Source organism: Malaclemys terrapin, chromosome 1 (genome assembly GCF_027887155.1).
Source record: "Malaclemys terrapin pileata isolate rMalTer1 chromosome 1, rMalTer1.hap1, whole genome shotgun sequence".
NCBI lineage: Eukaryota > Metazoa > Chordata > Testudines > Emydidae > Malaclemys > Malaclemys terrapin.
The window spans coordinates 284,868,641-284,890,432 of NC_071505.1; positions in this window are offsets into that span (position 1 = coordinate 284,868,641).

The following is a 21,792-nucleotide window of genomic DNA, read 5'->3' on the forward strand; positions in this document are numbered from 1 at the left end:
TATCTAACATGAATATTTTATTGCATAACTTAGAGCATTGACTATTTAAATCTCTATCCTTCAGTTTCTAAAGGGACTATTTAAAATTAAATGGATCCAAAGAACAAACCACATAAGAATTCCAAAATGCAATTACATGCAGCGTTTTAACTTGAAATAAATAAAATTCAGTAAAGTATTAGTTTCTTTCTCATGCTCTATGCTGTAGAAAAATAACTCTTATAATCCTACATTTTTCAACAATAGATGGCACTAAATTCCTATATTCACTACAATTTAAGTAACAATTATAGTATTTTAACATATGCAAAATTAATCATAATTTCCCCGATATATTATGATCAACTTTCCTTTATAGCATTTATATGGATTTTTTCCCTATAGCAAGAAAAACTTTTGAGATAGTATTCCATCATCCCAGAAATATTTTATTACTAACAATGCTTTAACTGAACTAGAAACAATGAACCACAGTCTGCTCTTAATTATACTGGTGTAAATCTGAATTAGCTCCATTGAAGTGTGAGAATGGAATGTAGCCTACTGATTTGATTTCACAGATTGCTTAGAGCAATGGGCTTCATAAGATCTAATGCCTGAGTTGTGAGAACACAGAAGTATCAGGGCTAATCTCACCTTTCATTTAAAAAATAGCAAACCAGATAATCAGCAACTTTGAGTCTTTTTGCTTTGAACACTGGGGACCAGATTCTCATTTATACTAAGGCCACTTTACAACAGTCTGGCATTTATTCTCAATTTCTATAAGGCCCCTTTAACTGTCAGAGTGGTGTAAAGTGACCTTAGCATAAATGACAAGTAGTCTTTGAGCCTTCCTAAATTTTTATACCAACCTTGTTATTCATTTCAATTGGTGAGATAGGAACTGATTGACAAGCAATTTAACAATACAGCATTGCCTAGTTTGGAGAGGGAATTGATCCAGGGAATAGAAAACTAGTTCAGTAGAGGAAATCAAACTGGCTATTAAGAGTTTGAAGTCCAACATTACACTAAGGCCAGATGGTTTTGTCACACATTTTTTTTACAATCAACTAAGGATAAAAGATGAAATTTCACCCCTGCTAGTTAAAATATTTCATAATTACTTGCAGATGAAAATTAATGTTATTAAGTCATGTAGCTAAATCCCTGAGCATACACTGAAAATTTACCACCTTAGTGTTTAGTCCCAGTCATTCTATCTTTTGGAGAGGGAAATAGTTAGAATGAAGTATATCAATGTACAGCTAAACCATTTCAATTTCACATCTTGGAGACTTAAATAATAGAGTGATAAGCAGCGCTGCTCATAACAACAATGTCCTCCACGTGAAGATTATTTCAATTGCAAATTCCCACAGCTGGAAAATTTACTTATAAAATATACTATATAGTAGGTTTGTGTCATAGAGAGGAGTGATACTAAAGGTAAATGAGTGATTCAGTGGATCAGGGGATCTTCATCTGTAGATGAATGCCCAGGTAAGTAGTGAATTAAAATTTATACCATTTGATGACTCTTTATTTGCTTTTACTGAATGAGTTCGACTCACAATTCGTTTTCTGTTGGGCAGCTCTCCACATCACAAAATCACTCACTAACTGGCAGACTAGCTGGCCATCCAGACAAGGGACTGACTGGGTGTGGAGAATGAAGGACCACTTTGATCTGCACTTCGTTTACACAGGTATAATTAACTATGTACACAGGGTAGAAGGCAATGGAGAATCAGGCCCAAACAAGTTAATGTTAGGCTGTCTAGCATGACTCACAACTGTGAGTGCCAGCTTCAGCGCAGGCTGTTAAGAACCAGGGCACAAACCCCAAATTGGATGTGAGATCAAAACATGCAGCATCTTACAAAGATTTCATCCAGTCTAAACACATTTTTATCAATTTAGCATCTATTTAAACAATGTTAACATACAGGTGAACCAGAGTGCTATTCAACTCTGTATTTGTCAGTGTTCAGTGAGACCTAGGGGCCTTGGCATGAGTTGGTACCTGGTCTGTCAGCATCACAGTTAACATAAGCAAAAAAGACTAGAGAATAAATACCACACAAGTTTGGGCTTCCAAGCAGCCCTAGATCCAAGCATAGAGCCCTGAATTTCCTAAAGGCAATCTCTCACCTCTGTCTCCTAAGTAGCCACTTTTATAGCCATTCTCCATAGTACCTGTGTAAGGAAAGGGGAAATGGAGTTCATAGATTCATAGATTCCAATGCTGAAGGGACCATTGTGGTCATCTAGTTGACCCTGTGTATAATACAGGCCACAGAACTTCCCCAAAATAATTCCTAGAGCATATCTTTTGGAAAAACATCCCATCTTGATCTAAAAGTTGCCAGTGATGGAGAATCCACCACAAACACTTGATAAATTATACCAATTGTTAATTACACTCAGTGTTAAAAATGTACAGATTTCCAATCTGAATTTTTCTAGCTTCAACTTCCAGCCATGGCTCATGTTATACCTTTCTCTGCTAGATTGAAGAGCCCATTATTAAATATTTGTTCCCAATATAGATACTTATGGAGAGTAACTAAGTCACCCCTTAATGTTCTCTTTGTTAAGCCTAATAGATTGAGCTGTTTGAGTCTATCATTAGTAAAGACCAGAATCATCAGACATCAACAAAATATGTTGAGAAAGAGTCATGCCTCACCAATCTATTAGAATTATTTGATAATGTCAGCTAACTTGTGGACAAGGGTGATCCAGTGGATTTTGTATACTTGGACTTTCAGAAAGCCTTTGACAAGGTGCCATACCAAAGACTCTTAAGCAAACTAAGTAGTTATGGGAGAAGATCCTCAAATGGATCAGTAATTGATTAAAAGATAGGAAACAAAGGGTAGGAGTAAATGGTCAGTTTTCACAGTGCAGAGAGGTAAATGGTGGGGTGCCTCAGGGGTCTGTACTGGGACCAGTGCTGTTCAATATATTCATAAATGATCTGAAAAAAGGGATAAAATAGTGAGGTAAGAAAATTTGCAGATGATACAAAATTACTCATGATAGTTAAGTCCAAAGCTGACTGCAAAGAGTTACAAAGAGATCTCACAAAATTGGGTGGCTGGGCAAGATTAAATTCAATGTTGATAAATGCAAAGTAATGCACACTGGAAAACATAATCCAATTATATACAAGAAGATGGGGTCTAAATTAACTGTTACCACTCAAGAAAGATCTTAGAGTCATTGTGGGTACTTCTCTGAAAAAAATCTGCTAAATGTGCAGCAGCCGTCAAAAAAACTAACAATGTTAGGAACCATTAGAAAGGGATAGCTCATAGGACAGAAAATATTAGCATGCCACTATATAAGTTCATGGTATACTCACTCCTGAAATACTGTGTGCAGTTCTGGTCACCTCATCTCAAAAAAAATTATATTAGAATTGGAAAAGGTACAGAAAAGCCCAACAACAATGATTAGGGCTATGGACCAGCTTCCATATGAGGAGAGATTAAAAGACTGGGACTGTTCAGTGTAGAAAAGAGACAACTTAGGGGGGATCTGATAGTTTATAAAATCATGAATGATGTGGAGAAAGTGAATAAGGAGGTGTTATTTACCCCTTCACATAACACAAAAACCAGGGTCACCCAATTAAATTAATAGGCAGCAGGTTTGAAATAAACAAAAGGAAGTACTTCTTCACACAACACCAGTCAACCTATGGAGCTCGTTGCCAGAAGATGTTGTGAAGGCCAAAACTACAACTGGGTTAAAAAAAATTAGATAAGTTCACAGAGGATAGGTCCATCAATGGCTATTAGCCATGGTAGTCAAGGACACAACCCTGCTCTGGCTGTCCCTAAGCCTCTTACTGCCAGAAGCTGGGACTGGACAATAGGGGATGGATCACTTAATAATTGCCCTGTTCTGTCATCCCCCCTGAAGCATCTGGCATTGGTTACTGCTGAAAGACAGGACATTGGGCTAGATGGATCACTGATCTGGCCCAGTATGGCCATTCTTATGTTCTTATCACTTTAAGGCATGTTTTCTCATCTTTAATCATTCTCATGGCTCTTCCCTGAACCCTCTCCAATTTACCATCAACATCTTTCTTGAATTGTGAACACCAGAACTAGACACAGTATTCCAGCAACAGGCACACCAATACCAAATACAGAGGTAAAATAACCTCTCTACTCTTACTTGAAATTTCTGTTTATGCATCCAAGGATCACACTAGCCCTTTTGACCATATCACTGCTTCTCAGGATAGAGTCCCCACCCCCACCCTCTAAGCATGGCCTACGTTCTTTGTTCCTAGATGTATACATTTACATTCACATTTAGCCTTATTAAAATTCATATTGTTGCTTGTGCCCAGCTTCCCAAGTGATCTAGTTGATTCTGAATCAGTGACCCATCCTCTTCATTAGTTACCATTGCTCCAATATTTATGTCATCTGCAAACTTTATCAGTGATGATTTTATGTTTTCTTCTAGGTCATTGATAAAAATGCTAAATAATGTAGGGCTAAGAACTGATCCCTGCGGTACCCTGCTAGGAACACACTTGTTCAATGATGATTTCCTGATTACAATTACATTGTGACCTGTCAGTTAGCCAGCTTTTAATCTATTTAATCCATGAGTACCATTGTAATTTTATGTTGTTCTAGTTTCTTAATCAAAAAGTCATGTGGTACCAAGTGAAACACCTTACAGAAGTCTAAATATATTACAGCATTACTATTATAGTACCTTTATCAACCAAATTTGTAATCTCATAAAAAAATATCTAGTTTTACAGGATCTATTATCCATAAATCCACATTGATTGGCATTAATTATATTACCCTCCTTTAGTTCTTTATTAATCGAGTCCCATATCAGTCTCTCCATTATCTTGCCCAGGATCAATGTCAAATCAACAGACCTATAATTAACCAGGTCAACCCATTTACCCTTTTTAAATACTGGCAAAACATTAGCTTTCTTCCAGTCTTCTGGAACTTCCCTGGTTTTCCAACTCTTATTGAAAATCAACATTAACGATCCAGTGAGCTCCTCAGTCAGCTTTTTTAAAACTCTTGGGTGCAGGTTATCTGGACCTGCTGATTTAAAAATGTCTAACTTTTAGCTAATATCCTCCTGAGACCTAGTGGAATAGAAAGAGTATTATCTTACGATATGACTATATAATCTATTTTCCCAAATACAGATCACAAGTATTTATTCAACACTTCTGCCTTTTGTGCATTATTATTGCTAATTCTACCATTTCCACCTGGACAAAAGGACAAATTCCATCGTTAGGATTCTTTAAAAACTCATTTTTATTACTGTCCTTAACTCTGCTGGCCATAGATTTCTCCCTTTGCTTCCCTTAACAATTTTCTACAATTCATAGCTTCTGATTTATATTCATTACTATCTAATTCCCTTTCCTCCATTTGTTTTATCCATTTGTTTTATTTATTTTTATATACACACCCCTTCAGTTCCCTGCTAAACCAGGTGTGTGTGGCGGGGAGGGGAGGGCTGTTTGTTTTATGGCCTTCTTCCTTGAGTGTGGGTCTTTTGGACATCTAGTAAAGTGAAGTTTTCTTAAACAGTTCACAATTATTCACATTTTTGTCATTAAATTCTTCCTCCCAGCTGATTTAGATAATAACTGTTTTCAGTTTTGTTCAATTGGCCCTTTTAAAGTGTATATATTACTGGTCTGGATTTTGCACAGTATAAATATGATCAAGTCATGATCACTTGTACCTAAGTTACCATTAATTTTTAGTTCTGTCATCAGTTCCAGTTTATCTGTCAGGACGAGGTCTAACATAGATTCCCCCATCTCAGATTCAACACTTTTTGGAGTTCAGAAATGGTCATTTTAATGTTTAGCAACTCCAAGGATGTTTTAGTACTGGCAGCATAAGAACTCTAGCATATGTCACTCAAACTGAAGTCCCCCATGATCATGCAGCTTTTTCCCCCTACACATCATAGACAGGTGCATAAAGAGCCAGTCATCTGGTTCCCTAAGAAGAACAGGAGTACTTGTGGCACCTTAGAGACTAACAAATTTATTAGAGCATAAGCTTTCATGGACTACAGCCCACTTCTTCGGATGCATACGGTATGCATCTAATAAATTTGTTAGTCTCTAAGGTGCCACAAGTACTCCTGTTCTTTTCACGGATACAGACTAACACGGCTGCTACTCTGAAACCTGGTTCCCTAAGGTGATTTGGTGGTTTGTAACAGACACCAACTAATACCCAATCTTTTGCTTTATCTGTTAGGACACTGATCCATAAGCATTCAAGATCAATTTCTTCCAAGTTATCAGTGACTCAGAAATAGATAATACCATTTTTGACAGAGTGCCACTTCCCCTCCCTTTTTGCCCACTTGATCCTTCCTAAATACGTTATAACCTTTGATGTTAACATTCCAGTCATATGAATCGGTTTCAGTAACACCTACTAGTTCAAATTTATGTTCATAAATGAGCCATTCCAATTCCTCTTGTTTGTTATGTAGGTGCCTAGCACTGGTGTATAGGCAATTCAAGAATTTCTTCTCTTCATGTACTTTGGTTCCTTGATTAATTTTGTTCTCAACATCTTGATTTTGTGCTAAATGAGTGTTCCTATCTTCCATCTTTTTATGCCCTCCTGACTACTCTAGCCAGCCTGTGTCTGAAAAGACTGGTTCCCCTTCTACTGAGCTGGAGGCCATCCAAACTATATAGCTCTCTCTCCTCATAGAAAGTAGACCAATGTTCCACAAAACCAAAACCCTGCACCACTTACTTAGCCAGCAGTTCACTTCCAGAATCTTTTGCCTTCTGTCTTCCAGCACTAGTGGGACAACAAGATTCACAGAGATCAGATCAATTGGACATTCTTCTTCTTCAGCATGCTTCCAAGTTCCCTGAAGTCATCTATTCTCTGGAAGATAATCCAAGACACAGTGTCATTATTGCCAATATGTACCATCACCAATGGATCCTTGCCTGTTGAATTCAGAAGCCTAACCAATCTTAGGGCTGATCTACACTGCGGGGGGGGGGGGGGGGGGGGAGTCGATCTAAGATAAGCAACTTCAGCTATGTGAGTCAAAGTATCTTAGATCGATTTACCTGGGGTCCACACGGTGCAGGATCGATGGCCGCAGCTCCCCCGTCGACTCCGCTACTGCCGCTCGCTCCGGTGGAGTTCCGGAATCGACGGGGAGCGCATTCTGGGATCGATATATACGCGATAAATCGATCCCCAATATATCGATCGCTATCTGCTGATATGGCGGGCAGTCTGGACGTACCCTTAGTGTGACATCTCATGTCTGGGATCCAGGAAGGCCCTTGTTCCCTGAAGATCAGGCAGTACCCCACATCTTGATATACAGCCATTGACTCAGGAACAAAGAAATATAAAAGCAGAACTGGGCAGCTGGGAAAAGAACAGAAATAATAAACTTTTAGTGAATATTGACCAGGACAAACAACTTCATTGACTGATACATATTTTGAATGCTCTATCACACAAAGGAAAAAAAAAGAACTACATAATGTATTTTTAAATTTAAGCTTAAACATCTACAAAGTTAAATGTATACTCATAAATGAAAGGTTTCAGAGTAACAGCCGTGTTAGTCTGTATCCGCAAAAAGAAGAACAGGAGTACTTGTGGCACCTTAGAGACTAACAAATTTATTAGAGCATAAGCTTTCGTGGACTACAGCCCACTTCTTCGGATGCATCCGAAGAAGTGGGCTGTAGTCCACGAAAGCTTATGCTCTAATAAATTTGTTAGTCTCTAAGGTGTCACAAGTACTCCTTTTCTTCTTTTTACTCATAAATGAAATGTTCCATGGCCACAAATGCAGGCAATAAGCAAGGAGGCCTTTCATAAATATCTTTTTTCCTCCTCAAAACTAATCTTTTTCCTGGATTTCATGGTATATTACAAATATGGACTCTGATCTTAGACTGCACACCAGCTCTCCACCAGCACAAGGATATCTAGACTCAGCAGATCTGGCACCAAGGGATGTCTCCTGTAGAAAGGGATCCTCAGATGGCATACCTGTGGCTGGTTAAAAGCGATCATGGCCGGAGAATCCATACACCTCAGCATTCCCCAGCCACCACAATGGCCCTTTGGGGCTATTGGCAGCTGGCACAGAACTGCCTGGGCTGCTCTAACCCATAATAGGGAACTGGATCAGAATACAGCAGCTCCATGACTGAAAGTAAATGACACCTTTGCTTCCACCACAGCCCCTCTACAACCTCCACTGGGCCAAGTGCTCCTTGGCCTCAGCTGAGGATGTGGATCACTGTATGTAAAGTTTGAGCTTTTAAAACTCAGCTGATTTGAGTTATAGATACCCAAATAATTTAGACTTTGTCAAACAGGGATATATTTTCCTCTGTCTCAAAAATGGCCTGATCAATTACTTTCAGACATGACAAAAACCAAAACCAACAAACCATTGTCAGCATGAAAGCCTGTCTGCCTGACAATTTTCAGTCTGAAAGGAGGTTTCTTGCCAGAATTACAGGGGTACTAAAAGTAGCTCTTGTACTTGGACCCAGTTTGCAGCTTTAACTATGAAGGGGCTACTAATGAAGGTGCTACTAGTAGCTTCGTAAGCTGCAAAATGCATATTTAAAAAAAACCCTACCGTTATGAGGGTAAATATTAGCAAGCAGCTAATACATATATATGAAAAGAACAGGATGATACAATTTCATCAGGTGCCATAGTAGAATACAAGTATGCAAAATATTTCTACTTATAAACATAGTTCCCTTAAACATGAATGCCATCACAATCCAGCAGCACTAGCAGGTGTATCCCTGCTTCAGCTGCTTTTGGAATTGATGGTTCACGTTTTGTCTTGAGAGTGCATAGGGTACCAGATCTAGCCTCAAGACACCTGGGTTCTATCCACTTCTATCTTTGCCACTGACCTGTTGTCTGACCTTGGACATGTCACTGTGCCTCAATTTCCACCTTTGTAAGGTGATACCTTTCATTATAAACATTCTTATTTGAGCTAATTATTATTTCTGTAGAAGAATTAAATTGAAAGATAAAAGGTGAATATAGTAGCATTATTATGGGTGGGGAAATTTTCCACTAAAATCTTATATTTTCCCCCATAATTGTTCTCATTTTTAAAAGCATATTAAGCAAAATTTAAAGATTTGAAAATATTAGCCTGATCAAAATATTTTCTGCTCTCTGTCATGCAAAAAGGGCCTGTTATTTCTGTTAATACAATTCAATGGTGCCATTCCCTAGCTTCCAGCTGAAGACTGTCATAAACCTGCTGCCCAGCAGAGGGACTTAGAGTTGCATTTCCAAGTGTGGCCCAGGCAATAAATGCACCATTTCCCACACATACAACTTTAATATGAGGCTCTTTATGGATAAAGCTATTGATAGTTAAGGCAGAATTAACATCCCAGTCTCCCTAACTGGCACAAATACATTGGAATAGAATCTGAATTAAATGTTCTAGAATTCTGTGCTCTTCCCAGATCAAAATCTTACTTGCCATTTGAGCAGAGGCAACACTCGGGGGAAGCCCCCGTGGGGTCACGTGCTCCCCCAGATTTCTGCCAGGGTTTATATGCCCTGCCTTGAACCCCACTGCATACCACCATAACCTTTAAATTGTTCCTCCTGCCCCCATTATCAACAGTTACGTGTCATTTCTGCATTGAAGTCCCTTCATTGATTTGTTTCTCTCCAGGTACAATTAGCTGTATCTTTTTATCACTGTTCCTTCTGCTAAACAGCAAACAATTTAAGCACTTTCTTTCAGCAAGTTTTTTTCAAATAGGTTTTCTTAAATTTAGAGAAAAGTTAAAAAAAACCCTCAGATTGAGCATATATTTTCTGCTACTAGCCATCGTGTAGTTACAGACAGACAACTGTCTGTTTTTAACAGATTTTACCCATGCATCTGAGCTATCAAGGAGATGGCACATTTTTGTGACGCTCCAAACTTTATGCTTTATTTTTAATTCCTGTCTTTAGTTATGATTTTTTGTATGCAACAGTAGCTGACCTTTCCAGAAACTACATATAAAGAATACTACATACTACTTGCAAAGAAACGATTGTCAGACTCATTATTTTAATAGTCTGGATAGTGAGGGAAGGTAAAAGCAGATATTGTTTCAACTGATATCATTAATGATGGACCTGTAGTCTAGAGAAGACAAGAAAAAGGCAACACTGATATAGTTAGTGCCAAGTAGGTGCACCCCATGAGTAAGTCCACTGGACTGTCCTTGGCTTCAGGACTATAAGGTCTAATGGACAGAGCCAACGAAGATGCCTCTCCTCTCAGGGTTGTAAGGCCTAGCGCTCAGGGTCAATAGATTCGCCCTGGCTCTCTGGACAGTAAGGCCTACTGGCCGGAGTCAATAGAGTTGCCTTGGCTCCCAGGGCAGTAAGACCTGGGGGCCAGAATCAATATGGCTGACCCCTTTCTCAGAGCTGTGTGGCCCAGCAGACAGTCAGGGAAGTAGGCCACCACCTAGGGGTGGGTGACAGCTGGGGTAGGGAGACCCGAGCCCTCCCTGCTCCAACAGGTCCAGCCCAGGGCCCTAGCAGTAGTGGAGTTTTCTGCCACTGAGCCAATGGGGCTCTAACTGAAACACGCTGGCTTCCCGCAGGACTATAGCTAGTCTCCCCTGGGACACTTCCTACCATGTCTCTCAGTGCCATAGTCAATGCATCAGGGTCTCCAAGCTCCTTGGCGGGTGCAGTCCCCGGTAAGTCCGATCCCTCTCGAGCATCCGCAGGAACCTGTGCGTCTGTCTGGGTCTTGGCACTTCTAGCTTCAGCATTCAAGGATTCCTGCGGCTCCTGAGCTAGAACCTGCAAAGTGCATCCTCCCTGCTTGGCGGCTGCTCCCTTTTACATTAGTGCTGCACCTGGAGCATGCCCAGAAGGGACGTGGGAGTGTGGCTTCCTCAGCCCACAGTAAGGAGTTAACTCTTCCCTGTCCAGTGCAGGGTGAGTGCACCCCTCCAAAACCCCTTATAGTAATTTAATATAGCCCACATTTCCCTAGTTTGCTTATGAGAATATCCTATGGAAGTGTATCAGAAGGCTTATCAATACTAATATATATCACATCTACTGCTTTCCCAGCCAGTAATCCTGTCAAAGAAGAAAATTAGGTTGATTTGGCATAATTTGTGCCTGACAAATCCATGCTGACTATTCCTTATTATCCTCTAAGTGCTTACAAACAGATTGTTTAATAATTTTTTCCAGTATCATTCCAGGTATTGAAGTTAGGCTGATTGATTTATAATTACCCTTTTTAAAAATGGTACTATGTTTGCCCTTCTCCAGTCTTCAGGGACCTCACCAGGCCTCCAGGAGTTCTTGAAGATAATTGGTAATGGTTCTTAAATTACTTCAGCTATGTCCTTAAATACTCTAGGATGAATTTTGTCAGGCCCTGACAATTTGAATATATGTAACTTATCTAATTATTCTTTAACATATTCTTTCCCCCTTGTTGTTTATATTAATTCTGTTGAGAATCTGGCTACCATTAACCTTTTTAGTGAAGACTGAAGCAAAATGGGAAACATCTCAGACTTTTACTATCAGTTATTAGCTCTGCTTCTCTTCTAAATAGAGGACCTATACTTTCCTTCATCTTTCTCTTGCTCCTAATGTATTTAATCTGCCTGTCCTACCTGAACTATACCCCTCTGTACCCAAATTCCAATCATGAGACATATCCCACTGTTGTGATGCCAGTTAAGTCATAATTTAGCTTATGTACTAATACTTCCAGTTCTTCCTATTTATTCCCCATACTCCTTGCATCTGTGTATAGACACCTAAGATGCTGAGCAGATTTCTCCACTGATTTCCCTCTTGTTGCTCTTGTCAGGCAAGAGTTAGAATTTAGCTAACATCTAAGACAGAAAACGCAGATCAAGCAGGAATGCTTCAGTAGTCCAAGGGCACTGACAACTGTAAACAATGAATAAACTTACATGGTCAAATGCCCACCCAGTAACTCAGCTCTTAGAACAGAACAAACCTTCCCTTCACACCCCACCGGATATGTGTAAGCACTCATCCCTACCACTCCCACTCCACCTCTTTCCCCCGCAAGATAGCCATAGATACTTGATGCTATCAGGATGACCTTTCGTACGTACTGTTCCTATTTTTATCTTTGTTCAGAGTTCTCTCTTGACTTGAAACAATGCCTGTCTCTGTATGTACAAATGTAATTAAATTAATATATATATTATATATAAAAAACTGGCTACTATGGCACCATATTTTCGAAGCTGTTTATCAGTCTTCCTAGTACTGTGAATAAACCCCCTTCAGTATTGTCTGTGCCTGCCTGATTCTTGGGGAAAAGAATCTTTTTGCCTAACACTCTTATGATCCTATTGTAATTTTCCATGTCCCACCGCAACATTCAGCCCTCTCTTAAAGTTGCTTTTTTTATGCTTACTTGTGGGCTGTTGTCACCTGTCCCCTTTGAACCTAGTTTTAAGTCCTCCTCACTATGTTGGTGAGTCAGTGCACTAAGATCTTCTCCCCCTTCTTGATAGGCAGACCCCATCATGTCGCAGCAGACCTTCTTCTTGGAACAGCATCCCATGATTGAGGAAGCAGCAGCTCTCCTGTCAACACCATCTGTACAGCCATGTACTCATTTCTAGTAGGCATATGTCCTTGCCTGGGCTCTTCTCCTCCATCCTGCTGGTAGAGGGTAACACAACCTGCACACCTGACTCCTTCACCATTGACCAGAGCCCTGTAGTCACTGCTGATCTCCCTGGGGTCAAACCTGCCAGTATCATTATTGCTCACATGGATGAGCAGCATGGGGTGGTGATAGGAGGGACATATGACACCTCAGATACAGGCTCCAGGCAGGCAGCACACCTCCCAGGACATCATGTGAAGATGGCAGAGAGATGCCTCTGTCCTCCTCAGAAGGGAGTCCCCAACCACCAGCACCCTAAGACTTCTTTCCTCTGGGATGTATTGGCTTTGAGCATCACAGGCTAGGTGGCAGGTGGCTCCTCCTGGTCAGCTATTGGGATCTGCTTCTCGTCTCCTGTAGCCAGTACAGCACACCAGGTCTCCACTTAGATGGATGGGCATGTGGGTTGGGGTGGAGCACTGTCCGAAGTGGCCAGGAGCTAGTCTCTGTCCCATAGAGTAGCCAGTTCTCCTTCTTCCTTTGGTGCTGCTGTAGTCATCTGTAGTCGGCTAGCATCCTCCATCCTAGATGTTTCTAACATAAGAATCCAAATAGAACAGAATAGAGCTCAAACCTGAGTGATGTCCTATGGAAAAGGAACCTTATGGTTGCATACAATGGAATTGGTTTTTAATTATAAAAACTGTTTTAAAGGATGTTTTCTCACTATATGAATTAAATAAACCAATTTTTAAAAAGAAAACTGGAAACATAATCTGTCAATTATGGCAGGACACACAATGTAGATGTTCCACATTTTGGTTACTTGTTACACATTTTGATAGCTTTTGTCATATACTGGCAGGCTTGAAGATTGAGAGGTATACCGTGCCTTGGTATCTGAGTGACAGTGATCATATTATGGATTTCTCTATGACTTTCCCTCCACCAGCTGGTCAGAGCTTTTGTTGTTTTACTTTATACCGGGACATCAGTGGAGTTGCAATGTGATGAGAGAGTTTTGCCTCCGTTGCCTGAAAATTAGCAAAGATGATTGGCTGAATTACAATAATAAATTAATAGCTTATGAGCTGAAATTGTACATAAATGTGACAGCCAGCAAGCTAAAAACTCCGTAGGGATACAAAAACAACAAGGAGTCTGGTGGCACCTAAAGACTAACAGATTTATTTGGGCATAAGCTTTCGTGGGTAAAAACCTTACTTCTTCAGATGCATAGAGTCAAAGTTACAGATGCATCTGAAGAAGTGAGGTTCTTACCCACGAACGCTTATGCCCAAATAAATCTGTTAGTCTTTAAGGTGCCACCAGACTCCTTGTTGTTTTTGTAGATACAGACTAACACGGCTACCCCCTGATATTTGATATCAGCCGTAGGGATAGGGACCAGCAAAAGAGTGGAACGCTGCCAGACATCTACCAGAAGACACCTGCGTAAGAGAAGCCACCTGAGAAGCTACACTGAAGAAGCTGCTTAAAAGTCAACAACTGTAACCGCAGCAGCAACCTACTCAGGGTTCCGAGGTTGCCCCTGGCAATAACCACTTTGGGCAACCAGCCAGCAGGAGGCCTCCACAGCAGCCCAGCAGCAGCAACCAACGGGCTTCCATCTCTCCTACCTGAGGAGCCGTTTACCTCAGCGGGAGCAGGCAGCTGCCCAGCACAGCAGCATCTAGAGAAGCCACTCAACCCGCGCGCTCTCTACCATCGCTCCCTATATCTGACAGAACAGAAGGGCCATAGATGGTCTCAGAGCGAATTGAGGAAGCTGCTGTACGTTTAAATCTTCCTTTTTACCCTTTTATTCCTCAAATATATGGGTCTTGTCTGCAAATAAAGCTGGATGCCTGTAGTTTGAGTGAGATCTCCCTACCCATTCAGTAACCCTAAGGCCAACGCTTACTGGATCTTAGTGTTAAGCAATTAATAGTTGAGTTAATCGATATATTGTTACATGTTTTTGTTATATGCATGCTCTATATTGTTAGAGTATTAAGTAAATGATTACATTGTTAAATTATTGTATGTTATAGATTTAAGTGGAAGTGTTATTGCTGTGTTTTGTTTATCGCGCCACTTCCTTTACATTATATCTGTAACCCTTACTGTTTATTTTATTTTTATTGCTATCTCGCCACTTTTATTGTAACCTTTTATTTCTAAATAAACATTTTTGTTTTTGAAGAATTTACTACTTGCTTTCTATTCTTGATCGGAGGGCTGCATCCGTGCCCTTCAAGGGGAAAGTTAGCTGACTTTGGTTAGTGGCTTTTCTCTGGAAAATCCTTAGGGCGGGCCACAACCTTTAATACTGGAATAAGCAAAAGAAAATAGTTTTAAATCTAAAAAGAAAGCAGAGTTCAAATCTTCCAATAACATCAAAGCTATAACGGAGAAAAATATGGCCTTTGTCTTGTTCCATTTTGTTTTTGTCCCTTTTTCTTTTGAAAACACCTTGTAAGATGAGCTATCTGATCTTCATGGACACAATATCACTTATGGCACCTTACAAAAGAATTTAGGTTTGCTTCTCTATAGAGAAAGAGAATTGCTGTATTATTCCATCATAGGTGTTTGTAGTCTAAGGGATGGTCAATGTGCTTATGTTGATTTTTTTTTTTCATTCGACCACCCAATGCAAATTCTCTTCAAGCCAAAACAAATATTTTAAGTAATTTCCTATGGAGAAAAGTATTTTCCATTTTTTTCCTTTGTTTTGCCAAGAACAAGAACTTTTTGCAAAAAAGTCTTGTATGCTGTACATTGGAACTCAGACTTCGAATGCGTCCTAAGAACTCCATTTTCCTGAATCATCTGTCAGAGTTAACTAAAAAAGACTACAAGATACTAAAAGAAGATGTGGGGGGGCGAATAAACTTAGGAAATAGACATTTCTTTGACATGACAATTTAGGAAAGAGAAACTAGCAGTAATATGAGCAGTTCTTATTTTGTTCTTATTATATTATCTTCAATAAAACAATGAAACACCATCTGAGAGATGGAATTCAGATAGTAATTCCAATGACATTAAATGATCTAATTTAGCAAAATGAGTCAAGTGATCCCTACCTCTTTAAAGTCCATGGAAAAGGAATAGTCTTCAAGTCTGCAAGTAGATAAGCAGATAAGAAGGGAAGTACAATTTATCTCCTCTAAAATCTTACAGTCATAAATGTTTATTATGGCATGAAGCAGAAGGTGAGAGACACTTAAAAATGAGATCCAACAGTCTACCTAGACACATCTTGCTGAAATAATACTGTTCAGATGGAATCTTTAAGACTTAGATTCTGAAAGCATCAACTATTTTTAAATAAATGTAAGTTGATATATTAATTTGTAACAAAATGAATCTGACATACCATGGCCACTGTAATATGTAATTTCACTCAGGGGGTTCAGTTTCCAGAGGTAATATAATTTTCTTTAAAACATTCCTGAAAACCACAATGGGCTAGATTAAATAAATATCCTAGCCTAGGAATGATATCAATTTTGATGTTTACTCTACCACTGAGAAACAATCAGAGAATACTTTAGTTTGTTAACTACAGAAGAAAGAATTGGTACATAGTTCAAATGCTCATTTAAATTATTATCTCTTCAATGTATAAAGACTGGGATGGGCTGGTGGAGGGGAGAGGAAGGAAAATTAGATGATTTACATTTGCTTTATTTAAATCTTTTTTATTCTATTCAGGCATATTAAAATATGCTCTAAGAGAAGACTACAACATAATGGAGACACAGAACCAAATCCACTGTGGCATGGTTGGTTTTAAAAAAAAATGGGTAGCTTGTGCAGTCTATCCTGAAAGGCTCTGAATTTCGTTGAAAAATTATGATAAGATTACTTAGGATCCAGTAAGATTACAGTACAATTGAATGAATATACTCTAGTATGGAATGATCCGATAAGTGCTGTCACAATATTTCCTCCTAGAAAGCTCAATCTAGCATCCACTGAAGTCAATGAGAGTCTTTCCATTGACTTCAGTGCTCACTAGATCAGGGACAGATTCTCTATTTTTGCTTTTTATACCAATTTGATACAAAAAAAAACAGCATGCAAGAGTAAGTTTCTACCAGCTGAAGTTATACCTCTCTCACATCACTGGGAAGTATATGTATCATTAACCAAGGCATATTGGATCTATTTACAACTCAACAGATATTCACATGGGCTCTGATTCAGTAAAATACTTAAGCGTATGCCTAACTTTAAGCAGATAAGTAGTCCCGTTGAATTCATTGAGACTATTAACAGGATTAAATTTAAGTGTGTGCTGAAGTATTTTGCAGGCTTGGCGCCAGAATGCTCAGCAGTTTGCAGGACTGAGCCTGTGCTTGATGAATGGACCCCATAAAGCAGGACACAATTCAGGTCAAAATAACATTCACAGTTAAAAACTTTTGCTTTCAGACAGGTGGGAACTTTGGAGATGCTGGACATTCTTGCAGGAGTTTGAAAGGATCATTATGGCTCAATTTGAGACAGTATGGGAAGCAAAGTGGTAATAAGAATTGGACATAATCCAGAAAGATAAGATCAAAAAGAATGAGAAGATGAAGTCAAAACTAATAAGAGGAGATTTCAACTATCCAGACATACAGAAAAAGGGATACAATGAGAGAAATAAATCAAGCAATAGTCTTGTGCTATATCCTCAATATATTAAAAGGTGACAAAAAAGGTAAAGGCTTGACTTTCAGCAGCACAGCTGTTATGATGTAAAGGCAGAGGACTCACTAATGACTGTAATCCAGATGGATTCATTATTCCAAACTGAAACCAAAAGAGAAAAAACAAGGATTTTGATTTTAGAAGAATGGGGGAAGTGCTAGAAAGAATCCATGGAGTAAGCTAGCAATGGGAGGAGGAAAGGACACGGTGTTCAGAAAGCAATTACTGTATGTCCAAGGGTTATGTGTACTATCTAGCAATAAGTACACTACAAGAGGAAAAAGACCATTGCAGATTAACAAGAAATTGAAAAAGATAAGGATAAGAAAAAAGGCATCAGAGAGGTACAAAACATCAGGCAGAGGCAGAATGGAAAGTTTACAGATGAACTTAAGATAGCATAAAACAAAGAAGAAAATCTAAAGCAGAGAATTAAATGAAGACTGCACCAGAAATAAGCTAGTATCAGAAAAACAATTCAAGCACATGTAAGAACAGATCTCTGAAGAATGCAGTAAAGTCTCCAAGAGAAAACTGGAGCAGTACAATACTATAATTCAGTCCATGGCCCTTTCCCCAGGACCTGTTTTATTACCACAAAAGTTTGCAGGTGATACCAAGCTGGGAGAGGTTGCAAGTACTTTGGAGGATAGGATTAAAATTCAAAAAGAACTGGACAAACTGGATAAATGGTCTGAAGTAAACAGGATGAAATTCAGTAAAGACAAATGCAAAGTACTCCACTTAGGAAGGAACAATCAGTTGCACACATACAAAATGGGAAATGACTGCCTAGGAAGGAGTACTGCAGAAGGGATCTGGGTGTCATAGTGGATCACAAGTGAAATGTGAGTCAACAGTGTAACACTATTGCAAAAAAAAAAAAAGCAAACATCATTCTGGGATGTTTTAGCAGGAGTGTTGTAAGCAAGAGAGAAGAAGTAATTCTTCAACTTTACTACATGCTGGTTAGGCCTCAGCTGGAGTATTATGTCCAGTTCTGGGTGCCACATTTCAGGAAAGATGTGGATAAATTGGAGAAAGTCTAGAGAAAAGCAACAAAAATGATTAAGGGTCTAGAAAACATGACCTATGAGGGAAGATTGAAAAAAAATGGGTTTGTTTAGTCTGGAGAAGAGAAGACTAAGGGGCGGGCGGGGACATGATAAGTTTTCAAGTACACAAAACATTGTTACAAGGAGGAGGGAGGTAAATTATTGTCCTTAACCTCTGAGGATAGGCAAGGGCAGTTTAGGTTGGATATTAGGAAAAACTTCCTGTCAGGGTAGTTAAGCACTGGAATAAATTGCCAAGGGACATTGTGGAACCTCCGTCATTAGAGTTTTAAGAGCAGGTTAGACAAACATCTGTCAGAGATGGTCTAGATAATACTTAGCCCTGCCTTGAGTGCAGGGGACTGGACTAGAAGACCTCTTAAGGTCCCTTCCAGTTCTATGATTCAAACCAAAATCAAATTAACTCAAAACACCTGTTCCAGCCACCAAAGGCCTTTCCAGTATCAGCAAGCTTGGAGGGGAGAAGATGTGCCCTTCCTTTGAGTCACCTTTTTTGGGGAATTCCTACTTACCCCTCATCTTCTCTAGACTGACCCAGTTCCTTTATATAGTCTCCAGCAGGCAGTCACATGATGCTTAGGCAGCTGATCCCCTCTGCGTGATGCACCCTACCTAGGAACTACAACTCGCAGCAAACTGTGAGCTTCAAGGTGATATGTCCTGTAACAGACCTATTGGCTGCACCGGCACATACAAGTCAGTGCTCTATTACAGAGACAAGGACTGAAAAAATATTTAAACACACCAGAAAAAGTTATAAGGGGTACATTTTCAAAAACATGTATATGACTTAGTTGCCAAAATCCTATTTACTTTCAGTGGGACTTTGGTTCCTAAATCATCACATGGGTAACATTTTAAAAAGCATCTAAGATCTAAAAGATTAGAAAGATATCAGGGGCCAAATTCTGTAGTGATGTAAAATGTAGGGTAAGTGCACTTTAGGTGTTGAGAGTAAAATAGGTTAACTTGCAACAAGATGAGAGTGTATGTAGATGTGTATATCCAGTGTAATTTATATGTTGGGGAGGTGGAAGGCATTACAGAGGGAAAGTAAACTCACAGGACAGTATAATCTATACAGACGCTCCCCGGGTTACGCAAACCCGATTTACCCAAATCCGCACTTACTGAAAAAGTTCCATAAGTTTTTTGGGGTTTTTTTGGGTGGGGAAAGGGGAGGGGGATAATTGTCGGGTATACATTTCTGACTTACGCAAATTTCAACTTACACAAGGCGTTCCGGTACGGAACGCTTGCATAAATTGGGGAGCATCTGTAGTAGGTAGGCCTCTTTTATTTCACACCATCCTGTTGGCTGCTTTTCCTATTGCAGCTTCCCCACTTCCTATACAGACAGTTCTGCCTCCACATTCATAGGTCTCGATTCTGATTTTACAAAGGGTGCAATGCAGGAGTAACTATGATGGAGTCAGTGGAGTGACACCGGTGCAAAACTAGCAATAGTGAGATCAGGACCAGGCCTATTTACCTATAAAGAGGAAAGCCAACAGGAAGCTCTCTGCAGACCATCAACAAGTGCTCTGAGGACAACTGGTGGTTCCCAAGCCACACTCAGGGAACCTGTGTGCTGGAGAAACCCAGACAATGGGAATAATCCCAGAATATCTAATACAAAGAGAAGGAGAACAAGCAGAGGCCACTAAAGGAACCCCACAAAGTACAAAACCATATAAATCCAGAGAAATTAGAATCCAGTTAGAAACCAAAAACATATTGCTTCTCCATAGTGGGGCAAGACACCTTCTTTGACTCACCAGACTTAGAACTTCCCCTTCTGGTGGTGGCAGGCCTGGGGTAAATCAACCCCACTCTGGACATTGTTTGTCTTCTCCATTATGTGCTCCTTTGGCCGTATTTTCAGGGTGTGTCTTGGGGTCAGCCTCAGGGGAACAGTCTCACAAACACAAAAACAAAGGGGGATACCTTTCCCTGGTTGGCCAGCCTAAAATCCACCTTGGTCCCATGGCCCATCAGGGATATCGGTTGGCGGCCCCTTCATGGAGTCATGAGCACAGGTGTGTACCTGGAGCAGTTCACCCCTGTCCCTGATGCCTGTCCCTTTTGCGGCATGAAGGAGACCCTGGCTCATGTTTACCTTGAATGTGCCAGGTTGCAGCCCCTTTTCCAGCTCCTCCTGGATTTCCTTTTGCGGTTTTGGTTGCACTTCTCCCCTGACCTTCTTATATGTATACCTTGTCCGTGGCTCCACAAAGTCGCAGGACCTCCTCATCAACTTCTTCTTAGCGATGGCCAAAGTGGCCATCTACAACACCAGGGAGAGAATGTTGGCTGAGGGGGTTTGTGACGCTGTAACCCATAATGCTTTATGGGAATATGACATAACTGGAATATGTTTTGTGCTGCCTGTGCCATATAACATATCTCTGTAAAGGTTATGGTCTACTATATCTATTCATCCTATTTGTACATATATATCATTTTCTACTTGAGGTTAAGAATATTGACTGTATACTTGCTTGATTTCTAAGTAAGCTTTTTGAGGCATTTGGTCAGCTTCTTTAGGAAGGAATTCGAAAGGTTAAGTACCCGATCAGAAAGCATTTGGAATGCTCTAATCCACATAAGAAGTCTTCCTGGAGACATACAAGATACCACGTGGACAATGGCTTCTGCCTGTAAAGACTGTGAGTCATGCATGGACATGTGACTTGCCCAGGTGACTCCAAAACTCCATCTTGGAGCTGAACTTTGCATAGGAGTGAGGAGGGGGTCTCCACCCACAAGAGAAAGTCTATTTAAACCCCTGGGAAAACCCTCCATTTTGTCTTCAGCTGACTAAAGAGAAAGCCTCTCCATTCCAAAAGAGACCTGAAAGAAACTGCAAGGGGATGAGTGATTGCTGGACCCAGACTAACAGGAGATTCGTCTGTGAAAGGGAGCATTCTGGAACTGGTGAGGAGCTTATCCATATTCAGTTTGATTAGACATAGATTTGCGCATTTTATTTTATTTTGCTTGGTGACTTACTTTGTTCTGGCGGTTACTACTTGGAACCACTTAAATCCTACTTTCTGTATTTAATAAAATCACTTTTTACTTATTGATTAACTCAGAGTATGTATTAATACCTGGGGGAGCAAACAACTGTGCATATCTCTCTCTCAGTGTTATAGAGGGCGAACAATTTATGAGTTTACCCTGTATAAGCTTTAAAGGGATTTATTTGAGTTTAGACCCCATTGGGAGTTGGGCATCTGAGTGTTAAAGACAGGAACACTTCTGTTAGCTGCTTACAGGTAAACCTGCAGCTTTGGAGCAAGTAAGTCAGACCCTG